We start from the raw sequence: 25,329 nt of genomic DNA, 5'->3' as shown, positions 1-25,329 counted from the left end.
CTTGATCTCACTCAAACTGTATGGTGGAGAGAATGGGAGAAGTCAAGTGAGAACAGGATTCATTGCTCTCTTAAAGAGGGCTGCGCTGCTGAACTGCAAGAATTAGCGCAGGAAAGTTTCAAGTATATGGCTCATCACTTGAATACTAAACGTATTCAGGCAAATGAATTTGCTAAAGACAAAGTCAAACCACAAGTCCGTACAGTGCAAATTGATTTTGCAATGAACTATAGCTGTGAATATCAAAGTGAAGTTCAGAGTGCTCTATGGAGTAGAGGGAGTGTAATATTGCTTACTGCAGCTACAACTTTCAATGGCAGCTGCCAAACATATCTTATATGTTCAGATACAAAATATAAAGAGAAAAATACTGTTGCTTTCTTCATCAGTGCACTGTATGATATTGTTGAACCGAAACCAGACGCTATTCCAGACATTGATGAGGTCATATGGTCTGATGGCCCATCTTCAGAATTCAAAAACAGATTCATGACTGAGTTTTTAGAAGAATTAGGCTTTAAGTACAGAAAGCCATTCGCGTGGAAGTATTTTGCTACAGCTCACGGGAAGGGGATAGTAGATGGCGTTGGTGGCCGAGCCAAATCTCTCGTTTGCAGTCATGTTATGAGTAAATCTGCATCAGCACCAATTGTGCAAAATGATTCAGACTTTTCAAAATTAGTAAAAGAACTAATGCCAAAGACAAGAGTTCTCTTAATAAATGACCAAGACATTTCCAGAGACAGAAATTGGAAAAGTGTCCCAATTCCAGGGATTAAGTCCATGCATATACTTAAATAAATGTTTGCTTGCTTTTAATAATGCTCTTAGCCCTGGAGTAGAAATAAATGCAGCTAGTTCAGCCTGCTATACAACAGGTGACTGGGTCATAGTTAAGTATGATGGTAAACTCTATCCTGGTGAAATAACGGGAAGAGTAGAGAATGTATATGAGATATCCATCATGGTACAAGCAGGTAAAACTACCTACTGAAAATGGCCAGTGAAGGCTGATAAGTTACTTTATTCAGTAGGACAAATTCTAAAGAAAACAACAACTCCAGTCCTGGTGAACTCAAGAGGACAGTACAAGTTTGAAGATAATGTGCTTTGAGCCGTGATGCACGGGACACATGATATATTGTTTTTTGTTTTTCAGTGGACCGTATGGGAATTATTTCAATTATATTATCTTAGTTATTACTCTGTTTTGAAAGTGTATTTCAATATTTAATAATATGTATGTATTTTTTATTTGCACAAGAAGAAAAAATGAAGATTTTGCGTGATGCACGGGACAATGAAATGTGGAATTTAAAGTATAGTCTCAAGTGTTCAAGAAAGCAACTACCCATTCTTTCATGTGTGCAATTTGTAGTGAACTGATGTGTCTTTCATCATAAATAAATTGAGTTAAATGCAACTGATAGTTATTGGGTGGAACTTGTTTCAAAATAAGATACTTTTGTGTGTTTTTTTCCTATTAAGAAACATTCAAGTTTACAAAGCGAATTCTAAGACAATCTACTCAATATTTATGTGGCTATAGTTTTTTCCATTAATTTAGAGTGTGTTCTTTCTAAAAAGAATGAAAATTCAATCTCTAACACAAATTTGAAATTTGACACCATGGTTTCACTTTCTAGAGAATTGCCCTATAGTCAAAGAGACAAACTAAAATCAGTATGACATCTCCAGAGAGGGGATATATCACCCTCACATTGAACATATGGAACTAATTATAATAAGTGAAGAGAGAAACTAATTAAAACAGGGAAAGTGAGATAGAAAGACCTAATATTTCAACCTCAATTGAAGTAGGTGCCTCATGCATTGGCCAGGTAATTACAGCAGGGAGACTTTCTGGGGAAACGACACCAAGTCTGGGATTCGTTTACACAGAGGCGGGGAAGTATGCTTCCAACCAAAGAGCTTCCTCTGATCAAAGAATCTTTCTATACCTTTTGGAGCCAGTGGTCAGTGATGAATATTGGGGTCTGCATCGATCCGATAATTATATGAGATATATTTTCGTCGTCACGAAAATATAAATAATGGATGTAAATAACACATTTACTCATATCACCGTAAGGCTAGCAGTACCGCTCCAACTTAATATCGGTCCAATGGATGATTCTATACACGCTGTTTCATCTCTATAGACAGATAAAATTGCGATAAGAAACATGATGACAATATCTACCATCTTGGACCTCTATGGGCGAAGATATCCCAAAACTTAAAACTTAGGGATCTTATAAGATTCAAACAGTCATAGCACATGCCACAACCTGCCCCCATATGAGCTCACCAAGGAGGGTTATGAGGGTGTAACCTTAAGTTAATAAAAATCTGAGTTTGGGTGTATGTAATTTATCATTCTGGAAGACATAGTTTGCTGTGAGAGTGGTCCATTTTCCATATCGGAGTGCTTACCTCCATAAAGATAAGAGCCATTGCTGCAACATCAGGTTTAGTAATTCTCTTTCGTTATTCCTTTTTATTTTATGTAATTGTATATAAAATATTGTTTTGTTCCCATTTTGTATCATCATTGTATATTTTTATTAACACTGCCTACCTTTCTGGATTAAATATATACAATTTAATAGCTCTGTTCCTCTTGCTCTGTAAACAGCACCCCTGAAGCCATACACTACCTGTAAGGGTGTTCAATCGGCCTGTAAAACGATTTGTGGTGGCAGCTAGTAGTGGTTTCTTTTTTTGTTATTGTTGAAGTGACAGTGACTTACATATACATATATTCCATGCATTGCAATCGGAGGTGTATATACCATTCGCGCACTGTGAGTTCCCCAATAACTGGCCTAGTAGTGAAAGCAGCCATAGCCTCGTCCATCCCTGGTCAGTCAATTGCGTAATTGTCCTGACGATTGGAGGCAGCGGAGTTGCGTTCCCGTGACAAACTGATGACAGTGGGTGGATCTGTGATCTCCCCAGTGTCACCTGTGACAAAATAGTAACATTGGTGGGATCTGCTTGACCCCTCTCCACCCTGCTTTTATCCTTGACAACTAGTGGCAACGATGGGATCTGTGTGAGTCATCCTTGACAATTATAAACATCCTTGGCATCATATATTTGAAAGACTTTATTTTCCATTTTAACACAATAGCACAACATAATAATACAGATTATGAGTCCCAATGGGGACAGAGATGATGATGTCTGTAAAGCGCTGTGGAAAAAATAAACAATAGCAACCGTTATAATCATAGCAATGATGTAATAAGTATCAGCAATGACAAAGTTCATTGAAGTCACTTCAATAAGAAGATGGAAGGTCATTAAAACACTTCAAGACCTGCATTTATTAATGTCAATAACATAGTTCTAACTCTAGATCAGGGTCTTAAAGTCAGCTGGGTAAATGGGCTGCACATAGAAAAAATTAGAATATGAAAGACGGGAGAAGATGACTTTTCCAGTGATACCATTATTTTTCTGTATGACTTTTTGATCATCATCCTTTTTTTTGGCGTATTTTTTATTGTTTTTAATGGTGTTTATCATATGGGTTATGGTACAGGTCTTCTCTTTTACTTCAGTTTTTACATAAAGCAGCATTTTTAGTTGCCAAATATTATTCCATTACATTTTCATTGTTTATTTTACATTTTTTTTAAATGTTTTCCTTTTTTTTTTCTACCATCAATCGGCCTCATATAGTAATATAGTTTTACAATTAGCCCCAATTAGCTCACATCCTGTAATACCATCCCCAATGCTTTAATAATGTCCCGTTTTGTAATAATGTCCCCTGAGAACAGTCAGTTGACGCTCCCTCCTCCGTCATTCTCCCTGTGTTTCTGATGTCTCAGCGCAGCGGGCGCGATGACGTTATTACATTGCGGCTGCTGTGCCGAAGATTGCAAACCACATTCGGCAAAGACTGGAACATCTGGGCAACGAGGAAAGGTATTTTTTTTAAATCAATGAGTACTTTATGGGGCCATCATACTTTGAAGAGAACTATTTATGGGGCCATCATACTATGTGGAGGGCTATTTATGGGATCATCATATTATGTAGAGGACTATTTATGATGCCATCATAATACAGTGTTCCAAATTATTATGCAAATAATATTTTCTCAGATTTTCCCAAATTACCTACCGTATATTCCGGCGTATAAGACGACTTTTGAAGACTGAAAAATCTTCTGTCTAGTCTGGGGTCGTCTTATACGCCGGTAATGTTTTTGAACTTTCAGAAATTGACATGCGGGGATACTCTGGGGTTGTTAATAAGCTGCCGTGGCCGTATCCCTGCCATGTGGGAGTTAATATAAGGTGGAGGGAGTTAAAATACGGCGGCGGTAGGTCCAGACAGTCAGCGCTTCTGTGCTGAAACTGACACATCGCTGCGCTTTGTCTTCTCAGGCCTGGGACACAGCGCAGCGTATTCCCAGCAGCGGAGACAGACAGAACCTAGCGAACTTTTCTGACACATCGCAGTGTCTTCCCAGCTCCGGACACAGCGCAGGGCTTCTGTGCCGACAGCTTTCACTTGTCACAGAAGCGCTGCGCTGTGTCCGGAGCTGGGAAGTTTTAAACAATCACACAGCCCCATACTGCTTCCCCGCAGCCTCCCACCCCGATCCTCCGCTCCCCTCGCCACCTCCCATCCCGATCGTAAGTTAGGACCGGGCGGGGAGCGCAGCACCAAGGAGCGGGGAGCGAAGGACCCGGGCGGGGAAGCCGGCAGTGAAAAGACTTCACCGCCGGCTTTCCCGTTCTGTGCTGCGCTTTCCCGCCGGTTATTTCAAATGAACAGCTGAGGTATCAGGTGATGCCGATCAGCTGTTCATTTGAAGTCGCCGCGGTGCCCTCAGAGGGTTCATGTGAGTTCATGCTTGACTGCATTGCATGAACTCACATGAACTTTCCCACGGTCTCACAGGTCAGCCTCACCTCCCAGACCCGTCATGATTGGTGTGTGCGGGTGTCTGTGCGTGTGTCTGCGAGTGTGTGTGGGGTGTCTGTGCGATGTCTGCGGGTGTGTGCGGTGTCTGTGAGATGTCTGCGAGTGTGTGCGGGTGTGCGCGGTGTCTGTGCGATGTGTCTGTGCGATGTCTGCGAGTGTGTGCGGGTGTGCGCGGTGTCTGTGCGATGTCTGGGGGTGTGTGCGGTGTCTGTGCGATGTGTGCGGTGTCTGTGCGATGTCTGCGGGTGTGCGCGGTGTCTGTGCGATGTCTGCGGGTGTGTGCGTGCAGGCAGACATAGGCCGATGTGACACTACTACTCCCATCGGCCTATGTCTGTCCCCGTTTCCACTCCTGCCAGCAGGATCAGCTCGTTGGGAGCAGTAGTTCCCATCAGCCTGATCCTGCTATATAAATTGCCCTACTCTGTCCCCAATAAATGTTAAATACATGTCATTGGTGGCCAGTGGTTACCTACAATAAATTAGTTCATACATTACCTGTCCCCGCCGATCGCCACCTAAAATAAAGTAAAAAATAAAAAACTACACCTATACTCACCTAGACACCTAATTCCCCGAAGCCATCGATCTCCTGTAATAAAATATAAAATAATAAACCACAACCTTATCCTTACCCCTCCGTAGTAGTCCACGAGTGTCCCACGAAGATCTCCAGTTCAGAGCAGCCACATAGAATGTGACCGCTTTGAACCGCTGCCGCCGCTAGAATAACGGGGCCGTAAAGCAGCCGCGTCATTGCATAAGCGGGTTCGCCGGAGTTCAGGCAGCGCTGCTCCGGTTAGCTGCTTTACGGCCCTGCTGTATCGTGAGAAATTCCCACGGTACAGCAGTGCCGTAAAGGAGGTCTCCGGAGCTGCGCTGACTGAATGCACTCCGGTGACCTCAGTCAGTGGCTCCCGCTGCCGGGAGCGGACGTGTTCCCGGCAGCGTGAGCTTACAGCAGCCATGCAAAGCTGTCACCATCTCCAGATGTGACAGCTGTGCATGGGAGATCAGCGCAGGAACGTGGACAGGTAACTATTTTTTTTTTAGTAAACTAAGAATTAAATAAAATGGTGTGGTTTATTTCAAATAAATTATTTTTTTCTTGGTGTAGTGTGTGTTTTTTCTTTTTAACACTTTGTAGGTTAGTAATGGGGGTGTCTTATAGACGCCCATCATTACTAACCTGGGCTTCATGGCAGCTGGCGCAGACATGAACCCCAGCCCTATTACCCCCTGCCACCGCACCAGGGCAGCGTGGAAGAGCGAGGCTAAGTGCCAGAATTGGCGCATCCTATGGATGCGCCATTTCTGGGGCGGCTGACGGCTGGTGTTTCTAGCCTGGGAGGGGGCCAATATTCATGGCACCCTTCCTGGGCTATTAATATCAGCCCCCAGCTGTCTGCCTAGCCTTTGCTAGCTATTAAAATAGGGGGGACCCCACGTCATTTTTTTGGGGGGGTCCCCCATTTTAATAGCTAGTAAAGGCTAGGTATTCAGCTGGGGGCTGATATTAGTAGTCTGGGAAGCTCCGTGGGTATTACCCCCTTCCCAGGCTTCAAACATCAGCCCTAGCTGTCTGCTTAACCTCCGCTAGAGACTAAAATTAAGGGGAACCCCACGCCAATTTTTTTTTAAATAAATCCTTTATTTTAACACTAAATGACAAGTACAGTAATCAACACTGTCACTGTACTTCATATATATGTGACTGACATGTTTATATCTACCTAATCTATGTATGATTCTCTATTCCTTCTATTCTAAATTGTCGGGTACAGATGCTGAATTGCCGGCCGGCTTTTTTAAAGAGACGGTGCATGAAAACACTATTATTTTTTTAAATAAATCCTTTACACTAAATGACAAGTACAGTAAGCAACAATGTCACTGTACTTCATATATATGTGACTGACATGTTTCTATCTATCTAATCTATGTGTGAAGCTCTATTCTTTCTGTTGTAAATTGTCGGGTAGTGGATGGATGATAGTAATGTTGTTGTTGTATGCCTTATGTTTATGAGTGACAGTTTTCCTGCTATATACCTGCATGTCATAAGAATTTCAATTAAAAAAGGACCATGTTAAATTCAAATCTGTTTTTTTTTTATTTTTACCGGTGTTTGGTATGCGTTGGAAAAGGGGTAGTCTTATACGGTGAATATATCCTAAACTCTATATTTTAACAGGAAAGTAGGGGGGTCGTCTTATACACCAGGTCGTCTTATACGCCGGAATATACGGTATATGAATTGCAGTCATTGTAATTTTCCAGTCAAATAACTATTAGAGTACAATTGAAAGGTTTTTGTACAAACTGCCTATGATAACAGTATATTTTAAAAACAATAAAAAACTCAAACTGCACTCAAAATGCATGTTCCAAATTATTATGCACAGCAGAGTTTTCAACCTTTTCATTTTAATAAAGAACAAAAAAATGGTCATTTTTGAAATTATAAGCATTAGCAGGTTATTACAAACTGAAATCAAACAGTTTTCAACTCAAAACTTAATTCTAGGTGATGTTACATTTGCACATAGGACCCCTTGTTCGAAAGGAGCTTCTGAACTCTCTCGTCCATTGAATTTGTCAGGTTTTGAATGGTTTCTGCTTCAATTGTTTTGCATGAGGACAGAATACCCTCCCAGAGCTGTTGCTTAGATGTGAACTGCCTCCCGCCATCATAGACACTCCTTTTCATGATGCTCCAGAGGTTCTCAATGGGGTTGAGGTAAGGGGAGCATGGGTGCCACACCAATAGTTTGTCCCCTTTTATGCCCATAGCAGCCAGAGATGCAGATGTGTTATGTGCAGCATGAGACGGGGTATTATCATGCATGAAAATGATCTTGCTGGTAACCATGATAAACATCGGGTTACTAGGGGCACACGCGCACTTAGTAACCCGCTGTTTATCATGGTTATGAGCCTGCTAAAGTGAGCGGTAACCTCCCACTCACCGTAGCAGAGTGGTAACCATGATAAACAACGGGTTACTAGGTGCGCGTGTGCCCCTAGTAACCCGATGTTTATCATGGTTACCAGCCTGCTCCTTCTTCAGCAGGCTGGTAACCAGGAGCAGGTCATCGTGGAAAGATTCTTTCCACGATGTCGCTGCTCCCCTGATCGTTGGTGAGCCTGCTTGTTTGACAGCTCACCAGCGACCACATAGGGACGCAGCAACGATCCCTGACAGGTCGTATCGCTGTCGGGATCGTTGCAGCGTCGCTAAGTGTGATGGGGCCTTTAGTTTAGTGGCTTAATTCCTTAAAGAGTGAACCATGAATCTCATATTGCAATTCTGTCCAGTGTCAATATTCCCATATATCCCAGTGATTCTGAGATTGTTATTTTGTGACACATATTTCATGTTAGTGGTAAATTTTGTCTCTTATAATTTGTGTTTATTTATGAAAATGTCAAAAATTTGTCAATAAATTTGGTATTGTCACAATTTTCAAACTTAGGATTTTTATGCCCTTAAACCAGATGGTTATATCACACAAATAGTTAATAAATAACATTTCCCACCTCTGCTTTACATCAGCATCATTTTTAAAATAGAATTTTTTTTTATAGGAAGTTAGAAGGTTTAAAAGCACATTCAAGAAGTTTATTAACCCTCCAGACTCTACCCAGGAATGTGGAAGGAAAAAAATGAACATTTTAATTTTTTCCACAAAAATGATGCTTTTGCTCCAAATTTTTAATTTTCACAAGAGTAACATGAGAAAATGGACTATACAATTTGTTTTGCAATTTCACCTGAGTATTCCGATACCCCATATGTGGGGGAAAACTACTGTTTGGGTGCACGGCAGGGTTTGGAATGGAAGGAGCACCGTTTGACTTTTGGAGCGCAAAATTGGCTGAAATACATAGCTGACCCCATGTCACATTTGCAGAACCCCTGATGTGCCTAAAGAGTGGAAATCCCTCACAAGTGACCCCATTTTGGAAACTTCACCCCTCAAGGAACTTATCCAGATGTGTAGTGAGCACCTTGAACTCACAGGTTTTTTTTGTTGTTGTGGATCATCTTGTCATGATATGTAGATTATGTAGGAGGAGCTACATGCTCAGAGAGTTTCCCATTGACTGATTGATGTGACATATACAGATTAGGGCTAGAGACATCTGTGATCTGGAGGATTATGGGGCCATTATACAAGTATAGACACTTCTATAGGGTCATTATGTGTCAGGTGTGAATGTCTCCCTAATGTTACACACAGGGCCCTATCACCCGGAGGACATCACGGCCAGGAAGAGGTTAAGCCTATACTTTCAGGGATCATTTCTATAGTGTGTAACTTGAGAAATGTGCTCTAAAGTGTCCAAACTCCCCAACCACAAGGAGGAGCTGCAATGATCTCTCCTGAGCGTGAAGTGAGCTCTCAGTTCTGCTTCATTGCAGGGGCTGATTGCTGGTGATGATTGTTCTCCTTCTCTGTTACAGAGAGGGTGGAGGGGGAGATCACAGGCTGAGTGGTTGGGTTTATATAATGTAAGAAGAAGAGATACAATGGTTTTTGTTTTGGATTTTGTCTTCACAGCATTGTTTGTAAGGTGGAAAAACATTTAGGTTTTTAGTTTAGTGGCTTAATTCCTTAACCCCTTTACAACCTAAGGTGGTTTGCACGTTTATGACCAGGCCAGTTTTTACATTTCTGACCACTGTCACTTTATGAGGTAATTACTCTGGAACGCTTCAACAGATCCCCCTTGATTCTGAGTTTGTTTTTTCGTGACATATTGTACTTCATGATTGCGGTAAAATTTCTTCAATATCACTTGCGTTTATTTGTGAAAAAAATGGAAATTTGGCGAAAATTTTGCAGTTTTCAAAATTTGAATTTTTATGCCCTTAAATCAGAGATATGTCACACAAAATAGTTAATAAATAACATTTCCCACATGTTTACTTTACATCAGCACAATTTTGGAACCAAATTTTTTTTTTGTTATGGAGCTATAAGGGTTAAAAGTTGACCAGCGATTTCTCATTTTTCCAACAAAATTTACAAAGCCATTTTTCTAGGGACCACATTACATTTGAAGTCACTTTGAGAGGTCTTTATGACAGAAAATACCCAAAAGTGACACCATTCTAAAAACTGCACCCCTCAAGGTGCTCAAAACCACATTCAAGAACTTTATGAACCCTTCAGGTGCTTCACAGGAATTTTTGGAATGTGGAAGAAAAAAATGATCGTTTAACTTTTTTCACAAAAATGTTACTTTAGACCCATTTTTTTTTATTTTCGCAGGGGTAACAGGAAAAAATGGACCCCAAAATTTGTTGTAAAATTTCCCCTGGGCACGCAGATACCCCGTATGTGGGGAAAAACCACTGGGCGCACGTCAGGGCTCGGAAGGGAAGGAGCGCCATTTGAATTTTCAATTGTAAAATTTGCTTGAATAATTAGCGGACACCATGTTGCGTTTGGAGAGCCCCTGATGTGCCTAAACAGTGGAAACCCCCCACAAGTGACCCCATTTTGGAAACTAGACCCCCCTGGGAACTTATCTAGATGGGTGGTGAGCATTTTGAACACCCAGGTGCTTCACAAATTAATCCGTAAAAATGAAAAAGTATTTTTTTTTCCAGTTTTTCATTTTTATGAATCAATTTGTGAAGCACCTGGGGGTTCCAAGTGCTCACTATGCCACTAGATAGGTGCTTTGGGGGTCTAGTTTCCAAAATGGGGTCACTTGTGGGGGAGCTCCAATGTTTAGGCACACAGGGGCTCTCCAAACGCGACATGGTGTCCGCTAACAAATTGAAAGGAAAATCGGCTCAAATTGTTAGCGGACACCATGTTGCTTTTGGAGAGCCCCTGTGTGCCTAAACATTGGAGCTCCCCCACAAGTGACCCCATTTTGGAAACTAGACCCCCCAAGGCACCTATCTAGGTGCATAGTGAGCACTTGTAACCCCCAGGTGCTTCACAAATTGATTCGTAAAAATGAAAAAGTGGAAAAGAAAATACTTTTTAATTTTTACGAATCAATTTGTGAAGCACCTAGGGGTTCCAAGTGCTCACTATGCATCTAGATAGGTGCCTTGAGGGGTCTAGGTTCCAGAATGGGGTCACTTGTGGGGGAGCTCCAATGTTTAGGCACACAGGGGCTCTCCAAACGTGACATGGTGTCCGCTAACAAATTGGGACCATGTCGGGTTTGGAGAGCCCCTGTGTGTCTAAACATTGGAGCTCCCCCATATGTGACCCCATTTTGGAAACTAGACCCCCCAAGGCACCTATCTAGATGCATAGTGAGCACTTGGAACCCCTAGGTGCGTCACAAATTGATTCGTAAAAATTAAAAAGTTTTTTTTTTCCACTTTTTCATTTTTACGAATCAATTTATGAAGCACCTGGGGGTTTTATAGGTCAGTTCGTTCCGGACGCGGCGATACCAAATATGTGTACTTTTATTGTTTGTTTGCTTTTTTTTCATAATAATATTTATTGATGGGTACATTATATTTTTATTTTTGGTGGATTATTTTTTTTATATTTTTTTAATATTTTTTTTACATTTTTTTTTTCACTTTCTGAGAGTTTTTACACTTTTTTACTTTGTCCCACTCTGGGACTTTAACTTTTTTTATTCTGATCGCCTGCACAGCATAGGGATGGAGCACCATCCCTGTGCTATGCAGGCAGTCAGCGCTTCTCAGTGAGAACATTGTGTGGTCGTGCACTGCGCATGACCAAACAATGTTCCTGCTGCCTGGTGACCCGGATGTTGTCATGACGACATCGGGTCGTCATGGCAACACCCGGGAAGCCGCGGCAGACAGCGCTGGAGGCCGGAAGAGGAGGTGAGTATATCGATCACCTCTCCTTGCCACCACAATGCTGCGATCGACTTCGATCGCAGCATTGCGGGGGTTAATGTGCCGGGAGCGGTGCGGGACTGCTCCCTGCACATAGTACCGTGTGTCAGCTGTGACAATCAGCTGACACCCGGCGGCGATCGCGCCCGAACAGCCTGTGTGCACGCGCAATCACGATGATGTACTAATACGGGTCAGGCTCTTAAAGCCCAGGGCACTGACGCGTATTAATACGTCATGGGCTGTAAAGGGGTTAAAGAGTGAACAATGAGTCTCATATTGCAGTTCTGACCAGTGTCAGCATTCCCATATATCCCAGTGATTCTGAGATTGTTATTTTGTGACACATATTTCATGTTAGTGGTACATTTTGGCTCTTATGATTTGTGTTTATTTATGAAAATGTCAAAAAATTGACAATAAATTTGGTATTGTCACAATTTTCAAACCTTGGATTTTTATGCCCTTAAACCAGATGGTTACATCACACAAATAGTTAATAAATAACATTTCCCACCTCTGCTTTACATCAGCATCATTTTTTAAATATATATTTTTTTTATAACAAGTTAGAAGGTTTAAAAGCACATTCAAAAAGTTTATTAACCCTCCAGACTCTACCCAGGAATGTGGAAGGAAAAAAATGAACATTTAAATTGTTTCCACAAAAATGTTGTTTTGCTCCAAATGTTTAATTTTCACAAGGGTAACATGAGAAAATGGACTATAGAATTTGTTTTGCAATTTCACCTGAGTGTTCCGATACCCCATATGTGGGGGAAAACTACTGTTTGGGTGCACGGCAGGGTTTGGAATGGAAGGAGCACCGTTTGACTTTTGGAGCGCAAAATTGGCTGAAATACATAGGTGACCCTATGTCACATTTGCAGAACCCCTGATGTGCATTAAGAGTGGAAATCCCTCACAAGTGACCCCATTTTGGAAACTTCACCCCTCAAGGAACTTATCCAGATGTGTAGTGAGCACCTTGAACCCACAGGGTTTTTTTGTTGTTGTGGATCATCTTGTCATGATATGTAGATTATGTAGGAGGAGCTACAAGCTCAGAGAGTTTCCCATTGACTGATGTGACATATGCAGATTAGGGCTAGAGACATCTGTGATCTGGAGGATTATGGGGCCATTATACAAGTATAGACGCTTCTGTAGGGTCATTATGTGTCAGGTGTGAATGTCTCCCTAATGTTACACACAGGGCCCTATCACTCGGAGGACATTACGGGCAGGAAGAGGTTAAGACTATACTTTCAGGGATCATTTCTATAGTGTGTAACTTGAGAAATGTGCTCTAAAGTGTCCAAACTCCCCAACCACAAGGAGGAGCTGTAGTGATCTCTCCTGAGCGTGAAGTGAGCTCTCAGTTCTGCTTCATTGCAGGGGCTGATTGCTGGTGATGATCGTTCTCCTTCTCTGTTACAGAGAGGGTGGAGGGGGAGATCACAGGCTGAGTGGTTGGGTTTATGTAATGTAAGAAGAAGAGATACAATGGTTTTTGTTTTGGATTTTGTCTTCACAGCATTGTTTGTAAGGTGGAAAAACACTTAGGTTTTTAGTTTAGTGGTTTAATTCCTTAACAACCTAAGGTGGTTTGCACCTTAATGACCAGGCTAGTTTTTACATTTCAGACCACTGTCACTTTATGAGGTAATTACTCTGGAACGCTTCAACGGATCCCCCTTGATTCTGAGTTTGTTTTTTCGTGACATATTGTACTTCACGATTGCGGTAAAATTTCTTCAATATCACTTGCGTTTATTTGTGAAAAAAACGGAAATTTGGCGAAAATTTTGCAATTTTCAAAATTTGAATTTTTATGCCCTTAAATCAGAGAGATATGTCACACAAAATAGTTAATAAATAACATTTCCCACATGTTTACTTTACATCAGCACAATTTTGGAACCAAAATTTTTTTTTGTTATGGAGCTACAAGGGTTAAAAGTTGACCAGCGATTTCTCATTTTTCCAATAAAATTTACAAAGCCATTTTTCTAGGGACCACATCACATTTGAAGTCACTTTGAGAGGTCTTTATGACAGAAAATATCCAAAAGTGACACCATTCTAAAAACTGCACCCCTCAAGGTGCTCAAAACCACATTCAAGAACTTTATTAACCCTTCAGGTGCTTCACAGGAATTTTTGGAATGTGGAAGAAAAAAATGAACGTTTAACTTTTTTCACAAAAATGTTAATTTAGACCCATTTTTTTTTATTTTCGCAGGGGTAACAGGAAAAAATGGACCCCAAAATTTGTTGTGAAATTTCCCCTGGGCACGCAGATACCCCATATGTGGGGAAAAAACACTGTTTGGGCGCACGGCAGGGCTCGGAAGGGAAGGAGCGCCATTTGAATTTTCAATTGTAAAATTTGCTTGAATAATTAGCGGACGCCATGTTGCATTTGGAGAGCCCCTGATGTACCTAAACAGTGGAAACCCCCCACAAGTGACCCCATTTTGGAAACTAGACCCCCCTGGGAACTTATCTAGATGGGTGGTGAGCATTTTGAACACCCAGGTGCTTCACAAATTAATCCGTAAAAATGAAAAAGTATTTTTTATCCAGTTTTTCATTTTTATGAATCAATTTGTGAAGCACCTGGGGGTTCAAAGTGCTCACTATGCCACTAGATAGGTGCCTTGGGCGGTCTAGTTTCCAAAATGGGGTCACTTGTGGGGGAGCTCCAATGTTTAGGCACACAGGGGCTCTCCAAACGCGACATGGTGTCCGCTAACAAATTGGAACCATGTCGCATTTGGAGAGCCCCTGTGTGTCTAAACATTGGAGCTCCCCCATATGTGACCCCATTTTGGAAACTAGACCCCCCAAGGCACCTATCTAGATGCATAGTGAGCACTTGGAACCCCTAGGTGCGTCACAAATTGATTCGTAAAAATTAAAAAGTTTTTTTTTTTCCACTTTTTCATTTTTACGAATCAATTTGTGAAGCACCTGGGGGTTTTATAGGTCAGTTCGTTCCGGACGCGGCGATACCAAATATATGTACTTTTATTCTTTGTTTGCTTTTTTTTCATAATAATATTTATTGATGGGTACATTTTATTTTTATTTTTGGTGGATTATTTTTTTTATTTTTTTTTTAAATATTTTTTTTACATTTTTTTTTACATTTTTTTTCACTTTCTGAGAGTTTTTACACTTTTTTACTTTATCCCACTCTGGGACTTTAACTTTTTTTATTCTGGTCGCCTGCACAGCATAGGGATGGAGCACCATCCCTGTGCTATTCAGGCAGTCAGCGCTGCACAGTGAGAACATTGTGTGGTTATGCACTGCGCATGACCAAACAATGTTCCTGCTGCCTGGTGACCCGGATGTTGTCATGACGACATCGGGTCGTCATGGCAACACCCGGGAAGCCGCGGCAGACAGCGCTGGAGGCCGGAAGAGGAGGTGAGTATATCGATCACCTCTCCTTGCCACCACAATGCTGCGATCGACTTCGATCGCAGCATTGCGGGGGTTAATGTGCCGGGAGCGGTGCGGGACCGCTCCCCGCACATAGTACCGTGTGTCAGCTGTGACAATCAGCTGACACCCGGCGGCGATCGCGCCCGCACAGCCTGTGTGCGCGCGCAATCACGATGACGTACTAATACGGGTCAGGCTCTTAAAGCCCAGGGCACTGACGCGTATTAATACGCCATGGGCTGTAAAGGGGTTAAAGAGTGAACAATGAGTCTCATATTGCAGTTCTGACCAGTGTCAGCATTCCCATATATCCCAGTGATTCTGAGATTGTTATTTTGTGACACATATTTCATGTTAGTGGTACATTTTGGCTCTTATGATTTGTGTTTATTTATGAAAATGTCAAAAAATTTACAATAAATTTGGTATTGTCACAATTTTCAAACCTTGGATTTTTATGCCCTTAAACCAGATGGTTACATCACACAAATAGTTAATAAATAACATTTCCCACCTCTGCTTTACATCAGCATCATTTTTTAAATATATATTTTTTTATAACAAGTTAGAAGGTTTAAAAGCACATTCAAAAAGTTTATTAACCCTCCAGACTCTACCCAGGAATGTGGAAGGAAAAAAATGAACATTTAAATTGTTTCCACAAAAATGTTGTTTTGCTCCAAATGTTTAATTTTCACAAGGGTAACATGAGAAAATGGACTATAGAATTTGTTTTGCAATTTCACCTGAGTGTTCCGATACCCCATATGTGGGGGAAAACTACTGTTTGGGTGCACGGCAGGGTTTGGAATGGAAGGAGCACCGTTTGACTTTTGGAGCGCAAAATTGGCTGAAATACATAGGTGACCCTATGTCACATTTGCAGAACCCCTGATGTGCATTAAGAGTGGAAATCCCTCACAAGTGACCCCATTTTGGAAACTTCACCCCTCAAGGAACTTATCCAGATGTGTAGTGAGCACCTTGAACCCACAGGGTTTTTTTGTTGTTGTGGATCATCTTGTCATGATATGTAGATTATGTAGGAGGAGCTACAAGCTCAGAGAGTTTCCCATTGACTGATTGATGTGACATATGCAGATTAGGGCTAGAGACATCTGTGATCTGGAGGATTATGGGGCCATTATACAAGTATAGACGCTTCTGTAGGGTCATTATGTGTCAGGTGTGAATGTCTCCCTAATGTTACACACAGGGCCCTATCACTCGGAGGACATTACGGGCAGGAAGAGGTTAAGACTATACTTTCAGGGATCATTTCTATAGTGTGTAACTTGAGAAATGTGCTCTAAAGTGTCCAAACTCCCCAACCACAAGGAGGAGCTGTAGTGATCTCTCCTGAGCGTGAAGTGAGCTCTCAGTTCTGCTTCATTGCAGGGGCTGATTGCTGGTGATGATCGTTCTCCTTCTCTGTTACAGAGAGGGTGGAGGTGGAGATCACAGGCTGAGTGGTTGGGTTTATGTAATGTAAGAAGAAGAGATACAATGGTTTTTGTTTTGGATTTTGTCTTCACAGCATTGTTTGTAAGGTGGAAAAACACTTAGGTTTTTAGTTTAGTGGTTTAATTCCTTAACAACCTAAGGTGGTTTGCACCTTAATGACCAGGCTAGTTTTTACATTTCAGACCACTGTCACTTTATGAGGTAATTACTCTGGAACGCTTCAACGGATCCCCCTTGATTCTGAGTTTGTTTTTTCGTGACATATTGTACTTCATGATTGCGGTAAAATTTCTTCAATATCACTTGCGTTTATTTGTGAAAAAAACGTAAATTTGGTGAAAATTTTGCAATTTTCAAAATTTGAATTTTTATGCCCTTAAATCAGAGAGATATGTCACACAAAATAGTTAATAAATAACATTTCCCACATGTTTACTTTACATCAGCACAATTTTGGAACCAAAATTTTTTTTTGTTATGGAGCTACAAGGGTTAAAAGTTGACCAGCGATTTCTCATTTTTCCAATAAAATTTACAAAGCCATTTTTCTAGGGATCACATCACATTTGAAGTCACTTTGAGAGGTCTTTATGACAGAAAATACCCAAAAGTGTCACCATTCTAAAAACTGCACCCCTCAAGGTGCTCAAAACCACATTCAAGAACTCTATTAACCCTTCAGGTGCTTCACAGGAATTTTTGGAATGTGGAAGAAAAAAATGAACGTTTAACTTTTTTCACAAAAATGTTACTTTAGATCCATTTTTTTTATTTTCGCAGGGGTAACAGGAAAAAATGGACCCCAAAATTTGTTGTGAAATTTCCCCTGGGCACGCAGATACCCCATATGTGGGGAAAAACCACTGTTTGGGCGCACGGCAGGGCTCGGAAGGGAAGGAGCGCCATTTGAATTTTCAATTGTAAAATTTGCTTGAATAATTAGCGGACGCCATGTTGCGTTTGGAGAGCCCCTGATGTGCCTAAACAGTGGAAACCCCCCACAAGTGACCCCATTTTGGAAACTAGACCCCCCTGGGAACTTATCTAGATGGGTGGTGAGCATTTTGAACACCCAGGTGCTTCACAAATTTATCCGTAAAAATGAAAAAGTATTTTTTTTTCCAGTTTTTCATTTTTATGAATCAATTTGTGAAGCACCTGGGGGTTCCAAGTGCTCACTATGCCACTAGATAGGTGCCTTGGGGGGTCTAGTTTCCAAAATGGGGTCACTTGTGGGGGAGCTCCAATGTTTAGGCACACAGGGGCTCTCCAAACGCGACATGGTGTCCGCTAACAAATTGGAACCATGTCGCATTTGGAGAGCCCCTGTGTGTCTAAACATTGGAGCTCCCCCATATGTGACCCCATTTTGGAAACTAGACCCCCCAAGGCACCTATCTAGATGCATAGTGAGCACTTGGAACCCCTAGGTGCGTCAAAAATTGATTCGTAAAAATTAAAAAGTTTTTTTTTTTCCACTTTTTCATTTTTACGAATCAATTTGTGAAGCACCTGGGGGTTTTATAGGTCAGTTCGTTCCGGACGCGGCGATACCAAATATATGTACTTTTATTCTTTGTTTGCTTTTTTTTCATAATAATATTTATTGATGGGTACATTTTATTTTTATTTTTGGTGGATTATTTTTTTTATTTTTTTTTTTAAATATTTTTTTTACATTTTTTTTTACATTTTTTTTCACTTTCTGAGAGTTTTTACACTTTTTTACTTTATCCCACTCTGGGACTTTAACTTTTTTTATTCTGGTCGCCTGCACAGCATAGGGATGGAGCACCATCCCTGTGCTATGCAGGCAGTCAGCGCTGCACAGTGAGAACATTGTGTGGTCATGCACTGCGCATGACCAAACAATGTTCCTGCTGCCTGGTGACCCGGATGTTGTCATGACGACATCGGGTCGTCATGGCAACACCCGGGAAGCCGCGGCAGACAGCGCTGGAGGCCGGAAGAGGAGGTGAGTATATCGATCACCTCTCCTTGCCACCACAATGCTGCGATCGACTTCGATCGCAGCATTGCGGGGGTTAATGTGCCGGGAGCGGTGCGGGACCGCTCCCTGCACATAGTACCGTGTGTCAGCTGTGACAATCAGCTGACACCCGGCGGCGATCGCGCCCGCACAGCCTGTGTGCGCGCGCAATCACGATGACGTACTAATACGGGTCAGGCTCTTAAAGCCCAGGGCACTGACGCGTATTAATACGCCATGGGCTGTAAAGGGGTTAAAGAGTGAACAATGAGTCTCATATTGCAGTTCTGACCAGTGTCAGCATTCCCATATATCCCAGTGATTCTGAGATTGTTATTTTGTGACACATATTTCATGTTAGTGGTACATTTTGGCTCTTATGATTTGTGTTTATTTATGAAAATGTCAAAAAATTGACAATAAATTTGGTATTGTCACAATTTTCAAACCTTGGATTTTTATGCCCTTAAACCAGATGGTTACATCACACAAATAGTTAATAAATAACATTTCCCACCTCTGCTTTACATCAGCATCATTTTTTAAATATATATTTTTTTATAACAAGTTAGAAGGTTTAAAAGCACATTCAAAAAGTTTATTAACCCTCCAGACTCTACCCAGGAATGTGGAAGGAAAAAAATGAACATTTAAATTGTTTCCACAAAAATGTTGTTTTGCTCCAAATGTTTAATTTTCACAAGGGTAACATGAGAAAATGGACTATAGAATTTGTTTTGCAATTTCACCTGAGTGTTCCGATACCCCATATGTGGGGGAAAACTACTGTTTGGGTGCACGGCAGGGTTTGGAATGGAAGGAGCACCGTTTGACTTTTGGAGTGCAAAATTGGCTGAAATACATAGGTGACCCTATGTCACATTTGCAGAACCCCTGATGTGCATTAAGAGTGGAAATCCCTCACAAGTGACCCCATTTTGGAAACTTCACCCCTCAAGGAACTTATCCAGATGTGTAGTGAGCACCTTGAACCCACAGGGTTTTTTTGTTGTTGTGGATCATCTTGTCATGATATGTAGATTATGTAGGAGGAGCTACAAGCTCAGAGAGTTTCCCATTGACTGATTGATGTGACATATGCAGATTAGGGCTAGAGACATCTGTGATCTGGAGGATTATGGGGCCATTATACAAGTATAGACGCTTCTGTAGGGTCATTATGTGTCAGGTGTGAATGTCTCCCTAATGTTACACACAGGGCCCTATCACTCGGAGGACATTACGGGCAGGAAGAGGTTAAGACTATACTTTCAGGGATCATTTCTATAGTGTGTAACTTGAGAAATGTGCTCTAAAGTGTCCAAACTCCCCAACCACAAGGAAGAGCTGTAGTGATCTCTCCTGAGCGTGAAGTGAGCTCTCAGTTCTGCTTCATTGCAGGGGCTGATTGCTGGTGATGATCGTTCTCCTTCTCTGTTACAGAGAGGGTGGAGGTGAAGATCACAGGCTGAGTGGTTGGGTTTATGTAATGTAAGAAGAAGAGATACAATGGTTTTTGTTTTGGATTTTGTCTTCACAGCATTGTTTGTAAGGTGGAAAAACACTTAGGTTTTTAGTTTAGTGGTTTAATTCCTTAACAACCTAAGGTGGTTTGCACCTTAATGACCAGGCTAGTTTTTACATTTCAGACCACTGTCACTTTATGAGGTAATTACTCTGGAACGCTTCAACGGATCCCCCTTGATTCTGAGTTTGTTTTTTCGTGACATATTGTACTTCATGATTGCGGTAAAATTTCTTCAATATCACTTGCGTTTATTTGTGAAAAAAACGGAAATTTGGCGAAAATTTTGCAATTTTCAAAATTTGAATTTTTATGCCCTTAAATCAGAGAGATATGTCACACAAAATAGTTAATAAATAACATTTCCCACATGTTTACTTTACATCAGCACAATTTTGGAACCAAAATTTTTTTTTGTTATGGAGCTACAAGGGTTAAAAGTTGACCAGCGATTTCTCATTTTTCCAATAAAATTTACAAAGCCATTTTTCTAGGGATCACATCACATTTGAAGTCACTTTGAGAGGTCTTTATGACAGAAAATACCCAAAAGTGTCACCATTCTAAAAACTGCACCCCTCAAGGTGCTCAAAACCACATTCAAGAACTCTATTAACCCTTCAGGTGCTTCACAGGAATTTTTGGAATGTGGAAGAAAAAAATGAACGTTTAACTTTTTTCACAAAAATGTTACTTTAGATCCATTTTTTTTATTTTCGCAGGGGTAACAGGAAAAAATGGACCCCAAAATTTGTTGTGAAATTTCCCCTGGGCACGCAGATACCCCATATGTGGGGAAAAACCACTGTTTGGGCGCACGGCAGGGCTCGGAAGGGAAGGAGCGCCATTTGAATTTTCAATTGTAAAATTTGCTTGAATAATTAGCGGACGCCATGTTGCGTTTGGAGAGCCCCTGATGTGCCTAAACAGTGGAAACCCCCCACAAGTGACCCCATTTTGGAAACTAGACCCCCCTGGGAACTTATCTAGATGGGTGGTGAGCATTTTGAACACCCAGGTGCTTCACAAATTTATCCGTAAAAATGAAAAAGTATTTTTTTTTCCAGTTTTTCATTTTTATGAATCAATTTGTGAAGCACCTGGGGGTTCCAAGTGCTCACTATGCCACTAGATAGGTGCCTTGGGGGGTCTAGTTTCCAAAATGGGGTCACTTGTGGGGGAGCTCCAATGTTTAGGCACACAGGGGCTCTCCAAACGCGACATGGTGTCCGCTAACAAATTGGAACCATGTCGCATTTGGAGAGCCCCTGTGTGTCTAAACATTGGAGCTCCCCCATATGTGACCCCATTTTGGAAACTAGACCCCCCAAGGCACCTATCTAGATGCATAGTGAGCACTTGGAACCCCTAGGTGCGTCACAAATTGATTCGTAAAAATTAAAAAGTTTTTTTTTTTCCACTTTTTCATTTTTACGAATCAATTTGTGAAGCACCTGGGGGTTTTATAGGTCAGTTCGTTCCGGACGCGGCGATACCAAATATATGTACTTTTATTCTTTGTTTGCTTTTTTTTCATAATAATATTTATTGATGGGTACATTTTATTTTTATTTTTGGTGGATTATTTTTTTTATTTTTTTTTTTAAATATTTTTTTTACATTTTTTTTTACATTTTTTTCACTTTCTGAGAGTTTTTACACTTTTTTACTTTATCCCACTCTGGGACTTTAACTTTTTTTATTCTGGTCGCCTGCACAGCATAGGGATGGAGCACCATCCCTGTGCTATGCAGGCAGTCAGCGCTGCACAGTGAGAACATTGTGTGGTCATGCACTGCGCATGACCAAACAATGTTCCTGCTGCCTGGTGACCCGGATGTTGTCATGACGACATCGGGTCGTCATGGCAACACCCGGGAAGCCGCGGCAGACAGCGCTGGAGGCCGGAAGAGGAGGTGAGTATATCGATCACCTCTCCTTGCCACCACAATGCTGCGATCGACTTCGATCGCAGCATTGCGGGGGTTAATGTGCCGGGAGCGGTGCGGGACCGCTCCCTGCACATAGTACCGTGTGTCAGCTGTGACAATCAGCTGACACCCGGCGGCGATCGCGCCCGCACAGCCTGTGTGCGCGCGCAATCACGATGACGTACTAATACGGGTCAGGCTCTTAAAGCCCAGGGCACTGACGCGTATTAATACGCCATGGGCTGTAAAGGGGTTAAAGAGTGAACAATGAGTCTCATATTGCAGTTCTGACCAGTGTCAGCATTCCCATATATCCCAGTGATTCTGAGATTGTTATTTTGTGACACATATTTCATGTTAGTGGTACATTTTGGCTCTTATGATTTGTGTTTATTTATGAAAATGTCAAAAAATTGACAATAAATTTGGTATTGTCACAATTTTCAAACCTTGGATTTTTATGCCCTTAAACCAGATGGTTACATCACACAAATAGTTAATAAATAACATTTCCCACCTCTGCTTTACATCAGCATCATTTTTTAAATATATATTTTTTTATAACAAGTTAGAAGGTTTAAAAGCACATTCAAAAAGTTTATTAACCCTCCAGACTCTACCCAGGAATGTGGAAGGAAAAAAATGAACATTTAAATTGTTTCCACAAAAATGTTGTTTTGCTCCAAATGTTTAATTTTCACAAGGGTAACATGAGAAAATGGACTATAGAATTTGTTTTGCAATTTCACCTGAGTGTTCCGATACCCCATATGTGGGGGAAAACTACTGTTTGGGTGCACGGCAGGGTTTGGAATGGAAGGAGCACCGTTTGACTTTTGGAGTGCAAAATTGGCTGAAATACATAGGTGACCCTATGTCACATTTGCAGAACCCCTGATGTGCATTAAGAGTGGAAATCCCTCACAAGTGACCCCATTTTGGAAACTTCACCCCTCAAGGAACTTATCCAGATGTGTAGTGAGCACCTTGAACCCACAGGGTTTTTTTGTTGTTGTGGATCATCTTGTCATGATATGTAGATTATGTAGGAGGAGCTACAAGCTCAGAGAGTTTGCCATTGACTGATTGATGTGACATATGCAGATTAGGGCTAGAGACATCTGTGATCTGGAGGATTATGGGGCCATTATACAAGTATAGACGCTTCTGTAGGGTCATTATGTGTCAGGTGTGAATGTCTCCCTAATGTTACACACAGGGCCCTATCACTCGGAGGACATTACGGGCAGGAAGAGGTTAAGACTATACTTTCAGGGATCATTTCTATAGTGTGTAACTTGAGAAATGTGCTCTAAAGTGTCCAAACTCCCCAACCACAAGGAAGAGCTGTAGTGATCTCTCCTGAGCGTGAAGTGAGCTCTCAGTTCTGCTTCATTGCAGGGGCTGATTGCTGGTGATGATCGTTCTCCTTCTCTGTTACAGAGAGGGTGGAGGTGAAGATCACAGGCTGAGTGGTTGGGTTTATGTAATGTAAGAAGAAGAGATACAATGGTTTTTGTTTTGGATTTTGTCTTCACAGCATTGTTTGTAAGGTGGAAAAACACTTAGGTTTTTAGTTTAGTGGTTTAATTCCTTAACAACCTAAGGTGGTTTGCACCTTAATGACCAGGCTAGTTTTTACATTTCAGACCACTGTCACTTTATGAGGTAATTACTCTGGAACGCTTCAACGGATCCCCCTTGATTCTGAGTTTGTTTTTTCGTGACATATTGTACTTCATGATTGCGGTAAAATTTCTTCAATATCACTTGCGTTTATTTGTGAAAAAAACGGAAATTTGGCGAAAATTTTGCAATTTTCAAAATTTGAATTTTTATGCCCTTAAATCAGAGAGATATGTCACACAAAATAGTTAATAAATAACATTTCCCACATGTTTACTTTACATCAGCACAATTTTGGAACCAAAATTTTTTTTTGTTATGGAGCTACAAGGGTTAAAAGTTGACCAGCGATTTCTCATTTTTCCAATAAAATTTACAAAGCCATTTTTCTAGGGATCACATCACATTTGAAGTCACTTTGAGAGGTCTTTATGACAGAAAATACCCAAAAGTGACACCATTCTAAAAACTGCACCCCTCAAGGTGCTCAAAACCACATTCAAGAACTCTATTAACCCTTCAGGTGCTTCACAGGAATTTTTGGAATGTGGAAGAAAAAAATGAACGTTTAACTTTTTTCACAAAAATGTTACTTTAGATCCATTTTTTTTATTTTCGCAGGGGTAACAGGAAAAAATGGACCCCAAAATTTGTTGTGAAATTTCCCCTGGGCACGCAGATACCCCATATGTGGGGAAAAACCACTGTTTGGGCGCACGGCAGGGCTCGGAAGGGAAGGAGCGCCATTTGAATTTTCAATTGTAAAATTTGCTTGAATAATTAGCGGACGCCATGTTGCGTTTGGAGAGCCCCTGATGTGCCTAAACAGTGGAAACCCCCCACAAGTGACCCCATTTTGGAAACTAGACCCCCCTGGGAACTTATCTAGATGGGTGGTGAGCATTTTGAACACCCAGGTGCTTCACAAATTAATCCGTAAAAATGAAAAAGTATTTTTTATCCAGTTTTTCATTTTTATGAATCAATTTGTGAAGCACCTGGGGGTTCCAAGTGCTCACTATGCCACTAGATAGGTGCCTTGGGGGGTCTAGTTTCCAAAATGGGGTCACTTGTGGGGGAGCTCCAATGTTTAGGCACACAGGGGCTCTCCAAACGCGACATGGTGTCCGCTAACAAATTGGAACCATGTCGCATTTGGAGAGCCCCTGTGTGTCTAAACATTGGAGCTCCCCCATATGTGACCCCATTTTGGAAACTAGACCCCCCCAGGGCACCTATCTAGATGCATAGTGAGCACTTGAAACCCCTAGGTGCGTCACAAATTGATTCGTAAAAATTAAAAAGTTTTTTTTTTTCCACTTTTTCATTTTTACGAATCAATTTGTGAAGCACCTGGGGGTTTTATAGGTCAGTTCGTTCCGGACGCGGCGATACCAAATATATGTACTTTTATTCTTTGTTTGCTTTTTTTTCATAATAATATTTATTGATGGGTACATTTTATTTTTATTTTTGGTGGATTATTTTTTTTATTTTTTTTTAAATATTTTTTTTACATTTTTTTTTACATTTTTTT

The 25,329-nt window shown here is 41.2% G+C and overlaps 5 non-coding genes across 5 annotated transcripts; all 5 read left to right on the top strand.

The window, feature by feature from the left end:
- The first annotated feature begins 9,231 nt into the window (after window positions 1–9,231).
- Window positions 9,232–9,449, top strand: LOC141253490 (small nucleolar RNA U3). Its single transcript, XR_012314578.1, has one exon. It is a non-coding gene; the product is annotated as a small nucleolar RNA U3 (small nucleolar RNA).
- A 3,607-nt stretch (window positions 9,450–13,056) lies between these two features.
- LOC141256983 (small nucleolar RNA U3) lies at window positions 13,057–13,274 on the top strand. Its single transcript, XR_012317921.1, has one exon. It is a non-coding gene; the product is annotated as a small nucleolar RNA U3 (small nucleolar RNA).
- A 3,238-nt stretch (window positions 13,275–16,512) lies between these two features.
- On the top strand, window positions 16,513–16,730 carry LOC141253399 (small nucleolar RNA U3). The gene has a single exon (XR_012314490.1). It is a non-coding gene; the product is annotated as a small nucleolar RNA U3 (small nucleolar RNA).
- A 3,239-nt stretch (window positions 16,731–19,969) lies between these two features.
- LOC141253478 (small nucleolar RNA U3) lies at window positions 19,970–20,187 on the top strand. Its single transcript, XR_012314567.1, has one exon. It is a non-coding gene; the product is annotated as a small nucleolar RNA U3 (small nucleolar RNA).
- Window positions 20,188–23,425: 3,238 nt separating this feature from the next.
- LOC141253467 (small nucleolar RNA U3) lies at window positions 23,426–23,643 on the top strand. Its single transcript, XR_012314556.1, has one exon. It is a non-coding gene; the product is annotated as a small nucleolar RNA U3 (small nucleolar RNA).
- The last annotated feature ends 1,686 nt before the right edge of the window (window positions 23,644–25,329 follow it).

This window comes from Phyllobates terribilis, unplaced genomic scaffold (assembly GCF_046119375.1).
Source record: "Phyllobates terribilis strain yellow unplaced genomic scaffold, ASM4611937v1 Scaffold_2__4_contigs__length_985480577, whole genome shotgun sequence".
Lineage (NCBI taxonomy): Eukaryota > Metazoa > Chordata > Amphibia > Anura > Dendrobatidae > Phyllobates > Phyllobates terribilis.
Note: the sequence above shows the minus strand (reverse complement) of the source record. Positions and strands in the feature narration are given on the sequence as shown.